The sequence below is a fragment of the Cherax quadricarinatus genome, chromosome 67 (assembly GCF_038502225.1).
Source record: "Cherax quadricarinatus isolate ZL_2023a chromosome 67, ASM3850222v1, whole genome shotgun sequence".
Classification (NCBI taxonomy): Eukaryota; Metazoa; Arthropoda; class Malacostraca; order Decapoda; family Parastacidae; genus Cherax; species Cherax quadricarinatus.
The window spans coordinates 1,730,350-1,742,576 of NC_091358.1; the positions used below are offsets into that span (position 1 = coordinate 1,730,350).

General features: G+C 42.9%; 1 protein-coding gene across 3 annotated transcripts in view; it reads right to left on the reverse strand.

Annotated features, from left to right (window-relative positions):
• Positions 1-12,227, reverse strand: part of Tet (Ten-Eleven Translocation (TET) family protein) — a 292,059-nt gene that overhangs the window by 48,172 nt on the left and 231,660 nt on the right. Inside the window, exon 1 of one of the 3 annotated variants that reach the window (XM_053792373.2) lies at positions 9,694-10,122. The exons of the other annotated variants lie outside the window; for them this stretch is intronic. The gene's annotated coding sequence lies outside the window, so the exon portion shown is untranslated. Of the gene's footprint in view, positions 1-9,693; positions 10,123-12,227 lie in introns of those variants that run through there. 3 annotated transcript variants of the gene reach the window in all.

The following is a 12,227-nucleotide window of genomic DNA, read 5'->3' on the forward strand; positions in this document are numbered from 1 at the left end:
TTTATATCGCAAGTTGCTCTAAGTGTGCTTACCTACGTTCATGTTATAGTGAGTTATAGAAGTGTGGTTCAATACGTGAATGGTCGTACCCTGAGGGGAAACACGTGGGCTGAGAAGTGGGTCATGGCTCTGCTGGCTTGACAAACGAGGGGTCGAGCCGTGGCTGACCTCTAGAACAAGGAAAACCTTTCATGCCTCTCCACACAGCGGCACCTCCAACGCCACTGTTTGTAAATAAGACCACGTGGTCTTGAGTAGCTAAGATAACTGACCACAAGTCTCTTTTTTTTATGGTCCCCAAATGCACTTCTGATCCCTCTTAGCTTCTAGGCCTTTATTTAAATCATATTGCACTACTGTCCACAGAACTGGATATAGAATCAGATTTAGATTTGCTTGTGCACAGAGTATATGGATACACAGAAACTTAATAGAAGTAAATCTGGGTATACATTATTTAGAAATTTATCAGAATACTCGTTCAGATTTTCTGGGAGCTTATTTCTATTTATAAGACTCCTTAAGTGGGAAATCAAGCGCACCGTGTTCAAGAAAGTGACATAAATGAGAACAACAACAATGTGTATATTCTGGTTTGTTTACAAACAATAACACGTGGTGCCTGCATTACTGATATTAGAGAATAACCGCCTTTATGGCGGTGTGTGATAAAGGGGAGTTGAGCCTGCAGGCGTTCCCCTACTTCCCTCCCCTCAGAGAGAAAGGGGAAGGGGAGAGAGAGAGCGAGCCTCTTACACCCTAGAGGAAGAAGTATGAGGGAGGACCAGGGGGTAATACGGCCCTTATTCACTCTTGGCAATAGAGCTAACATTTAAATGTCAAGCTCTTCCCTTCCCCCTGATTCAACAGGTGATGGTGGTAGGGGGAAGCCGGGGCGCCCCTTTCACGCCATTGACACCCTTAGACACTCTCACTATAATACACCATACATTGACAACGCTCTTGACCTTGTGGTTTCCATGGTGAAAGGAGCTGCTCTTTCCCTCTTCTTCCTCCCTCTCTCTCTTTCTCTCTCCCCTCTTCCTGCTTCCTCTCTCTTCCCCTCCTGCCTGAGTCAGTGCCCTCCCCACCCTTTACAAATGCCAACACATCTTCCCTCTCCCCTCCCCCCATTCCCCCCTTCAAGGTCGCTCAAGGCCGGGGGAGGAGGGGGGTGGCAGGACTCGAGAGGTGGAGGGAGGGAGTGAGAGGAAGGGAATTCCCACCCTCTGTGCCCTCACCTCCATCCCTCTCACCTCAGGTTTGTCGAGGGGAAGAGGAGGAGGAGGAGGAACGTGGTGGAACAGTGTGGAAGAGAAATAGGATAGAGGAGAAATACAGGAAAAAAGGTTATCTTGCAAGAATATAATTAAATTATATACATGTGTATTATATATATATATATATATATATATATATATATATATATATATATATATATATATATATATATATATATATATATATATATATATATATATATAAAGAAGAGTGGGTATATAAATTCTTTCATATAGCGTATAAACTTTTACAGAATGGCTGTGATCATGCTAAATGGGTTGTCAGACTTTATAGTTAGTGGTGTTGAATGGCGCTCCAGTAAGAGTCACTGAACAGTGCTGGTATAGCCAGTATGTTTGATTCTGTTTACTCTTGCGTTATACTACACACACACACACACACACACACACACACACACACACACACACACACACACACACACAAGGTGTTGTACAACATACATAATAAATTATACAAAATATATTGCAAATTGTGCAGCATACTATTTAAATTATACAAATTATCTTGTGACTTATGTAAAATAATTGGCGAATTATAGAATATATTATTCAAATTAAACAAAATGCCTAAGAAATTATACAAAATACCTCGGACAAAAAATACTTACGAATTATACAAAATATCTCACTAATTATACAAAATGCCTCACGAATTAAAAAAAATCTCACGAATAAAAAAACTCACGAATTATACAAAATACCTCACGAATTATACAAAATACCTCACGAATTATACAAAATACCTCACGAATTATACAAAATACCTCACGAATTATACAAAATACCTCACGAATTATACAAAATACCTCACGAATTATACAAAATACCTCACGAATTATACAATACCTCACGAACATCTCAATACATGTAGCCTCACGAAACTGGCCAGAAACATTACGGCTGACAGGCTTAAGAGAATTATAAGCAAACGAGGTCATTTTATCACAAAAAATGGCGTCGCGTAATAAACATGTTACGCTACCCACGACACAAAAGACGCAACACGCATCACGCGCTATCCTCCATACCGGCATTTCTGTTACGCTTTTCAAGAGCATTTTACGAGGTATACGTGAGACGAGTATAACAAGTACACCATAAGGGTGAGAATCACATGGTAATTGAGTAAACTTCTTGTTGACAAGTAACTGAGGCTAGTATCTATCTATATCTCTATCTCAGATCTCCCTCTTGCCTTTCAACCAGATCTGAGAGAGAATGAGAGAAAAGGAGATAGCTAGAGAGAGAGAGAGAGAGAGAGAGAGAGAGAGAGAGAGAGAGAGAGAGAGGAAGAGCGATGATTGTGTGTGTGTGGGGGAGTAACAACCTGACTTATCACCTTATCAGAACCAGCTGACGCTGTTTACATGACAAGTTCTCTACACCAGGACCAGTAAAGTCACGTACAGCTGGTGACTACTGGCACTAGTGCTCCTGACGGGGCCATCTACAGTGCCATCAGACAAGTACAGCAAAAATACGAGAAAAAACAGCGGAGGATGCCGGTATCAGCGTGCCAGTATCATGACTGCTTTATATTGTGCAGTGACAATGGGGAGTATTTAGGAATCTTAATTGAGGCCGAGATGTAGGAAATGAGCTATGTAGGGCTATTGGGAAACGAGCTGTGTAGGGTTCTTCGGGGAATGAGCTGTGTAGAGCTTCTGGGAAATGAACTATTGGAAGGCTCCTTATTCCATCCTCCACTCGCCCCTCTTCCCCTCACTCGACTCCCTCTCCTCCCTCTACTTCCACTCCCTCACTCGACTCCCCCTCCCTCCTTTCATTAGACTCATTCACCACCACCATCATATACCTACCCAACATTGCCACTACCTTCCCCCCCTCATCTCTCGTCTCAGGTAGTACCCCCAACCACTCCAAAACATCACCCCGATCCCACTACCACCCTTTCAAGACCCCTACAACCTCTCACAGGGCCACTACAACCCCTCACAGGTTCACTACCACCCCTCCAAAACCCCTACAACCCCTCACAGACCTACAAACCTCACAGGGCCATCACAACCCCTCACAAGGCCACTACCACCCCTCCAAGACCCCTACAACCCCTCTAAAAACCCTACAACCCCTCCAAAAACCCCTACAACCCCTCTAATGACCTCTACCACCCATATACAGAGTTACTTCTGACAGAATAATGAGAAGTGTATGAGTTGTGGGTCTCCCCCCTCCCTCCCTCCCTCTCTCTCTCTCTCTCTCTCTCTCTCTCTCTCTTTCTACAAACCAGCCACCCGAAAAATGCCAAAAAAATGACTAAAAAACTTCATACAGCCCACCGTGGGTTGGAGGCCCATGAAAGACCACCAGAGTAACATTTGTCCTGACAAAAGCTTCTATTTGAGCCCATCTCCTACCCCCAACCACCTATCCCTCTCCACTCTCTATCCCCAGTAGTCAAGGCAACTAGCCGCAGCATCTGGCCATGGGTAGGCCTATGCTAGCGATCCTCTTCAAATTTCCAGCCACCCTGATATTTTTTAAGCCGTATTAAAGAGGTACCTAAGTTAGGCTTCTATAATATATATATATATATATATATATATATATATATATATATATATATATATATATATATATATATATATATATATATAATGTATATATTACATGCACATATATACATACACAGTTACAAAATAAAAAGCTTTTTGTTTTGGTAACAGTGAGGTAAGGTTCAGCACAATCTTGGCAACACTGGCTGATATCTAGGAGGTTGTGGTAACAGTGTAACCTTATTATGGTGGCATACATGTCAGGTGTAAGGGAGTAGGGGAAGAGAGGGGGAAGTGGATAAGAATAAGGGGGGGGGGTTGTGATAAAGCCAGTGGTGGTGGTTATGGTAATGATGGTGTTAGTGGTGATAATGATGGGGGTAGTGGTGGTGATGGTAGTAGTGATAGTGGTGGTAGTGGTGATGGTAGTGGTGATAGTGGTAGTAGTGATAGTGGTAGTGTTGATAGTGATAGTGGTGGTAGTGGTGATAATGATGGGGTAGTGGTGGTGATGGTAGTAGTGATAGTGGTGGTAGTGGTGATGGTAGTGATGGTAGTAGTGATGGTAGTGGTGATAGTGGTAGTAGTGATAGTGCTAGTGGTAGTGTTGATAGTGATAGTGGTGGTGGTGGTAGTGGTGATAATGATGGGGTAGTGGTGGTAGTGGTGATGGTAGTGGTGATAGTGGTAGTGGTGATAGTGGTAGTGGTGGTGGTGGTAGTGGGTAGTGGTGGTGGTAGTGGTGATAATGATGGTGGTAGTGGTGATAATGATGGGGTAGTGGTGGTGGTAGTGGGCAGTGGTGATAATGATGGTGGTAGTGGTGATAATGATGGGGTAGTGGTGGTGATGGTAGTGGTGATAGTGGTAGTGGTGACAGTGATGATGATGATGGTGGTGGTGGTGGTGGTGGTGGTGACAGTGATAGTGGAGGTGGTAGTGAGTAGTGGTGGTGGTAATGTCTGCTACCAGCATGAACAAGGTTAGCGAAGGTTACCTGAACCCAGACTTGAGTGCACCTGGACCAGTGCTAAGCAACATACATTGCCAAGAACCTTGGAACTAGTGTACCAGGTACTGGGAGAATAGCAGAGGAAGAGGAGATGAAACAGATGAAGATAGACGATGAAGAGAAGAGAAGAGCAGAGAATGGGAGTCAAGAAAGACTGGAAGATGGGAGACAAAAAGAATGAAGAAAAGAGGAGAGAGATAAGAAAGAGTGGGATACAGACCAAGATGAGAAATAGCAAGAGACGAAGTGATTAGACAGCGTTAAGGATAAAGAAGAATAACAGTACTACAATAAACACAGTGGAAAGAGTAGTAACAACAGCACAAACAACATTAACATATAATGAATAACAAAGAATATTGGTACATCTCCACTAATAACTTCAAACTGCATTTCAGCATAACTTAGAACCACGATAACAAATAAGCTGTTACGACTTTTCCCCAAAATAACTTAAAGCAGTTAGGACAGTAGGAGGCAGTACTCTCATTAGCTGTCTTCAAATCACCTGTTTCTTGTGAGAAAGCTTTTCTAAGTAGTGCTATAATAAGTTAACAGCTAGCACTAATATTCACGAAAAATGTATGTAAATGGGAGTACAGAGGACTTGGAAGTCCACACAGAGGATATCTTGAGAATTATCTGCTTCTACCTAGATTAAGAACTATCATGTATTAGTTAGGGGCACGAGTCCTGGATAGAAAAAGGGGGGGGGAAGAGAGAGAGAGAGAGAGAGAGAGAGAGAGCAGAAAGGCGAGGGAGTCTAAACAAGGGAGAAATGTGGGGCAGGTGAGGAAGGTATGGAGGAGAGGAAGGTGGAGGGAAGGTAAGGGGGGAGGTAGGGTGGGAGAGGAAGAGAGGGAGGGTAAGGAAGGGAGAAAGAGGGGGGAGGACAGTGTCCACCACCAGTCTCCCCACAACCCACGTTGCCCTTCTCAATGCCTCACGTAGATTACTATCCACCATAACCCATTGTCGCTTTCTACCACAACCTAGTGTCTACACTTCTACCATATTTCCCAACAAGCCACCAAGCCACCCACCTTGGCTTTGTCCCCGACATACGGGAAGATTTATTGAAAAAATAGTCATATGGGAACGACCCCCCCAACTGAGAGAAATCTAGGCTAGGATGAGCGTGGAGGTCGCCCTACCAGTACACTCGTCAGTACACCCACTGGAATTCTATGGCTCTTGTTTGAACTTCTAACTATCATGGGGAATGGAAGGCTATCAGGCGTAATGGAATGAAGGGACGGGGTACCTTCAATATCTTGCATCAAGAGCCCTTCATCACCCCCTTGAAGGAGTTTGTTATTCAGTGATGCCCTTCCTGTAGTGTGGTTCCCCCAAGCTACCACCACCAACCTTGTTTCCTGTCATTATGACTGCTATTATTACTATACCATGACTTTATACCTCACAAAATGGTGTCTCCGGTGTAGCTTGCCGCTGGGAAAGACGCACTAATAAATGCAAAACTGTCATCACCGCTGGAAATAGATCCCAATGGTAATAAGTCACTGACTTTTTGGGGGGTTATCCTAAGTAATTTACACATGTATGATAAGTGTACTTATGGGTACCTCTGTGCCTAAATAGTTACTTTCACGTCCAAAAGAGAATGAACTAAGATCTTTGTAGTGACCACAACAGCTAAATGTTAATTTTTCAAAACGTACTTCTATCTCTCTATCACTTTCTCTTATTCATTCATGCCTGTGATTTTTTTCCACCCTACCGATCAACCTGTAGCAACATTTTCGTGGTGACCGCGTGATCAGCTAGGCTGCTGGTACCTGCAGCCCGCATCAATATCCTCCATATTACGCCAGCAGCAATACAAGGGTGAAGATGTGAATTTTAATACGAGACGTGAACAGACAGCATAAGATGCAGAGAATAAATTGGAACAGCGAGGGAGAACGCGTTAACAACAGGAATCAAGGCTTTTTAATGGGGAAGCGCGAAATCCGTAAGGGTTACACAAACTTTGATTAGACTTTGTTTGCTAGGTTATTGTGCGCTCCATATTCATTCTCTGGATGGTAGCACAAGAGCATAGGGACACAAAAAAGCCTAGGAACTAGGCTCAAAAAAAAAGTATATCTGGATTTATATCTACGAATTGTTTTATACCTGTTGCAAGCAAATTTTAGATATTTGCTTAATATGTCTAATATCTTATTAAGAATATTTCGATACCTTTCTATAACACATAAGTTATTATACTGTCAATCTAAGGAAGTTAGAAGGTAGAGGCCAAGTATAGTAGACGCGGCCACACGAAAGGCGTGATCCATTAATAGTACACACGCGTGCAACACCTGGGATTTTTTTGCGGGGGGGGGGGGAAGCAGTTGGGTTGCAGTTCACAACAGATGTAAGGAAAAAAGGTCATCTTGTCCTCTCAAGATCCTTGAGTACAGAGTTCTGACTCCCTGTCCCCCTCGTTCTAAGGCTGAACACTGACCTTATACCAAGGTGCACATAGTATACTGTTTACTTTGGATTAATACAATGAAGTTTACTCTCGCAACAATAGATGCACTGACAAAAAATAATATTTTAAATGCTTGAAACACGTTTAGTTAATAAGATATCTAAATAGATTCTAGAAAGAATAGAAGCAGTTCATTTGTCACTGAAGGCAGCAGCTTACTTAATGAAAATATAGGAATCCAGAATTTCACTATGACGTTAGGGACACACCTCAGAGAGAGAGAGAGAGAGAGAGAGAGAGAGAGAGAGAGAGAGAGAGAGAGAGAGACAGAGAGACAGAGAGACAGAGAGAGAGAGACAGAGAGAGAGACAGAGAGAGACAGAGAGAGAGAGACAGAGAGAGAGAGAGACAGAGAGAGAAAAGTAGAAGAGAGAAAAAAAAAAAAGACGAGAGAGAGAGAGAGAGAGAGAGAGAGAGAGAGAGAGAGAGAGAGAGAGAGAAACTTTACCTATTTGTAATTGCCTGTTCAGGTCTATTTATGGAGATTCCTGTTAGATTCCTGTTAAGTGTTTAGATTTATTTAAAAAAAAAAAAACGTATTTGTGTATCGTCCTGTTGCTGCTGCTTCTGCTGTTGTTACTCCTGTTGATGCTGTTTCTGGTTAGGTGGCTGTTCCTGGTTAAGTGGTTAATGGCGTTTAAAGTCGCACGAGGGTTATTAAAGGCTTCAGGTAACATTTTGGCCACCAATCAAGAAAACATTAATAATTTAATTAGACTTAGTGTGTATACAATGAGAGCCACGCACTTCACTGTGCTGTTGTTATTACTGTTGTTACTACGGTTGCTATTGCTAAGGCTGTTGTTACTGTTGACTCAGCACGTGGAGACAAGGTCGTGAGTGATGACTATTTTGCAGCAAGCACTACGCAGGCACGCACACGCACGCACACACTGGCTGACACACGATGCAAGGGGTCGCCGCCCCCTGTCCCCCTCCCTAACGCACCCCTACCTAACCCCCACCCAGAAAAAACTAGCCTTTAAAAGTGACTTCTCCACTGCTTATACTTGCGTGAAAAAAAATTATAGCCACGAATAAGCGCAATTACATTTCTAACGTTTTATGTACGAGTCAAGATGCGAAAACGTGACCAATATTTGTCTTAATTTTTAATCTAGACATAATCAGCGTGATTGTTTAAATAAATCCTCATACAAAAGCTTGAGTATAAAGCCTAAAGAGTTTTACTGGAGTTATCAAAAGAGATATAATTACTAGATTCACCAATAATTAGCATAATTACTTAGATAATCAAGATCGAACAAGGAGACGTGTGGACACGAGATGAGACATATAAATGGGTATGGAATGACACAGGCTGATCCATGGTAACAAGAAGTTTCCAAAAGGGACACGTATCACAGTGGAAATGTGGACATGGGCAACATGAGCGAGAACATGGCTACAGGTGTTGCTAGACACTTAAGATCACTTCAAGACGGACATCACTGAGATATGGATATAAGGACGGAAATAGCGGACCTATAATTATGCAGACCGAGCCATAAAAGATAATATATATATATATATATATATAATATATATATATATATATATATATATATATATATATATATATATATATATATATATATATATATATAAATAATGGAAAAAAGTATATATTCGTCTGTATTATCTGACTTTAAAATAAAAAAAATAATTTTCGAAAAAGTCTTATTTGGTAATTTTTTTTTCTTTTAAAAAGTTACATAATTCTTAAGCATCTTAAGTATCATTACATATACGCTATATGGTATGTATATATTATATACATTTATATAGTGTATACATACCACAATATATAATTGTCTAGGTTAGTATACATTAGACACACACATATACCTGAAATTCATGGATATACATGTGTACGTGACTGGGTGTACGTTTGCAGACGAAGGGTTCGTTGTATACATATGTACACCTGGGGGATCAATATGTGTACCTGAGTGTACAGGTGATGCAGCAACGGCAGGAGCGCTACTAACATTACCTGGCTCAGGTGTGTGTGTATATATAAACCAGCATAATTTAGGACGTATTCTTTGAAGGTCCTGTGTGCGTATGCGTGTGCGTGTGCGTGTGTGTGTGTGTGTGTGTGTGTGTGTGTGTGTGTGTGTGTGTGTGTGTGAATGTCTCCTGGGTTGAGACAGTAGGGGAGAGCCACCTATCTATAAATACTCCTAAAATAGGAACTCTTTCACCTTCTCCCGGGTGTTCGCCTGTGTTCACTAGCGAAGAAGTGAACAGCGATCGTAGAGGAAAACAGTGAAGTAGAGAGAGAAGAGAGAGAGAGAGAGGAGAGAGAAAGAGAGAGAGAGAGAGAAGGAAAGGCAGGTGTGGGCAGCAAAGACTCACCTGAGTAAATCCAGACAGAGAAGGTTCTCCAGCAAACGTTCACGCGAAATCACTCTACTACGCTCGTTGTGGCCTGCTCCGCGAGGTAGCCTTGGCACTCTCTATACACCTTATTTCACCTTATATCGAGGTCATAAATATTCACACTTGTACCCGTATAGATTCATGAACACAACAGTATGGCAGTGAGAGGTTAGACGGTGTATTTTTTGTGCTACGGCATAACTACTCCACGGAATTTGGTCTACGCCAAGTGAATCGCCAGAATCGATTCGCTGGCAGCACCGCACATCTGAGGGGCTCTTGCGCCGCCGCCGCCACGCGCCGCGGACCTCACGTATAGAAACTATACTTACGTTCAACTAACGTTTACTCCAGGGTTCTAATTCGTCAGTAACGGCGCTTATTTCCCCACTTCTTCCATACTACCCACACCAGACGTTAGTCCTCCTGCGTATATCTAGAGGTTAGAGATGCCCAGCGATGGGTATAGAGCGTATACGCTGCGCTCCCGTGGATTTCTGAGTGTGAAAAATACAGACACTTATCGTTCACTACTGTGTGACGTCACGACGTCGGCCAATCATGTCTCACATCTCAGCTGATACTCCAGTACTCTGGCAGTACCTTATCTCTCCCAAAATATCACCATTTACCTGACCAATATGTATCATTACCCATACACATCCACGCAGGTGAATTTTATCGAGTAATATACGCCCAAACAGGCCCGAAATATAGAGAAAATACAATGTAAACAAAGACTGAAATCTTAACATAGCTCTAAGAATACAGAGCCTCACGTAGAGGGCCCCACGCCGCCGACTACACATAGACAGTCAATTTCTATCTCAACTTCCACAATTAACCTATTTCTATTGTTTTATAGACGATTTCTCCCACGTGTAACATCCACTCGCTCTCTTTGGTGTATTAAAGTATATTTACGATGCAGTTCTATACACGGGGCTAGTTATACATATAGCAGCTTATAATGCTATAGTTGACAGCAGGTGCAGCAATTTTTCTGCGGTCAATAAAGGAGTGTTATAGACATATCAGGAGGCTGTCGTTATTGTCATATATTAACTTTTTAAAATTATAGATGACTCTCTACGACCACCAACAGTAGAAACACTAGTAACAGCAGGAGGAACATCAAACAATGCTAGTAGTAACAGAAGCAGCAGCGGTATCATCTACAGTGACAGCAGCAACCGCAATATTAGTAACAGCAACATAAGCTGCAACATCGCTAACCAAAGTTGCTGCATCACTCACAGGAGCTTCAGCATCAACAAGAGTTGAAGCATCACTCACAGGAAATGCAACATTCGTCTTAGGAGCTGCAACATCACTCGCTTTTGACGTAAGGGAGATACAGTTGATCAATTAGGCTGTTACCGCCAGCTCCATGAACATGATGCAAAGAATGTGAAGTGTGGTAGAATACTAGCCTCTTACTACCGGACAGGGTAGAACACTAGCCTATGTGCAAGATAGGTAGAACATTAGCCTCCTACTATGGGCCAAGATAGGTAGAGCACTAGCCTCCTACTATGGGCCATGGTAGGTAGAGCACTAGCCTCCTACTATGGGCCAAGATAGGTAGAGCACTAGCCTCCTACTATGGGTCAAGGTAGGTAGAGCACTAGCCTCCTACTATGGGCCAAGGTAGGTAGAGCACTAGCCGCCTACTATGGGCCAAGGTAGGTAGAGCACTAGCCTCCTACTATGGGCCAAGGTAGGTAGAGCACTAGCCTCCTACTATGGGCCAAGGTAGGTAGAGCACTAGCCTCCTATAGGCCAAGGTAGGTAAAGCATAGCCTCCTACTATGGGCCAAGATAGGTAGAGCACTAGCCTACTATGGGCCAAGGTAGGTAAATTTAGCATTAACCTACTACTATGGGCCAGTATCCTCTAAGCTACTCTATTATGTACCTGAAACAGCACTACTAAGTTACTACTGCTACTGTCTAGTGTCATGTCCCACTGCCAGATCAACCAAGCTGTGATGGCCAGGAGAACGTCTGAATAGCATACCTTTACCTTTGATATACCTTTGATGACTTCCAAGGGTTTTTCTACTCCCGGTACTTGCCTGATCAACCAGGCTGTTGCTGTTGGTGGCCCTCAGCCCCACATATCCATCACAGCCTGGTTGACCTGGCAACTGGTGGAGATACTTGTCCAGGTTCCTCTTGAAGACTTCTACACTTCTGGTAAGATGCTGAATAATCTGGGGCCACGAATGTTGATAGTGTACCCTAACTGTGTCGAATGTTATTTCAACTGCCGAGATTCTCAAGCCTCCTGCTGGCAGCAACAGTCTGGGTGATCAAGAGGAAGCCTGGCACCTGTTAGAGGCGAGTCACGGCACAGGTAGCGTCACATGTGGTTGGAGAAGTGACCGCGGTCACTTAGAAGGAAAGTGTCAAGTGGTTAGTGGGCGGGCAACCACGCGTCTGTGTTTACTCTAAAGTGTGATCTTTATAGCCGAGTGATGTTTATAACTGAGTGATTGTGACAGTGG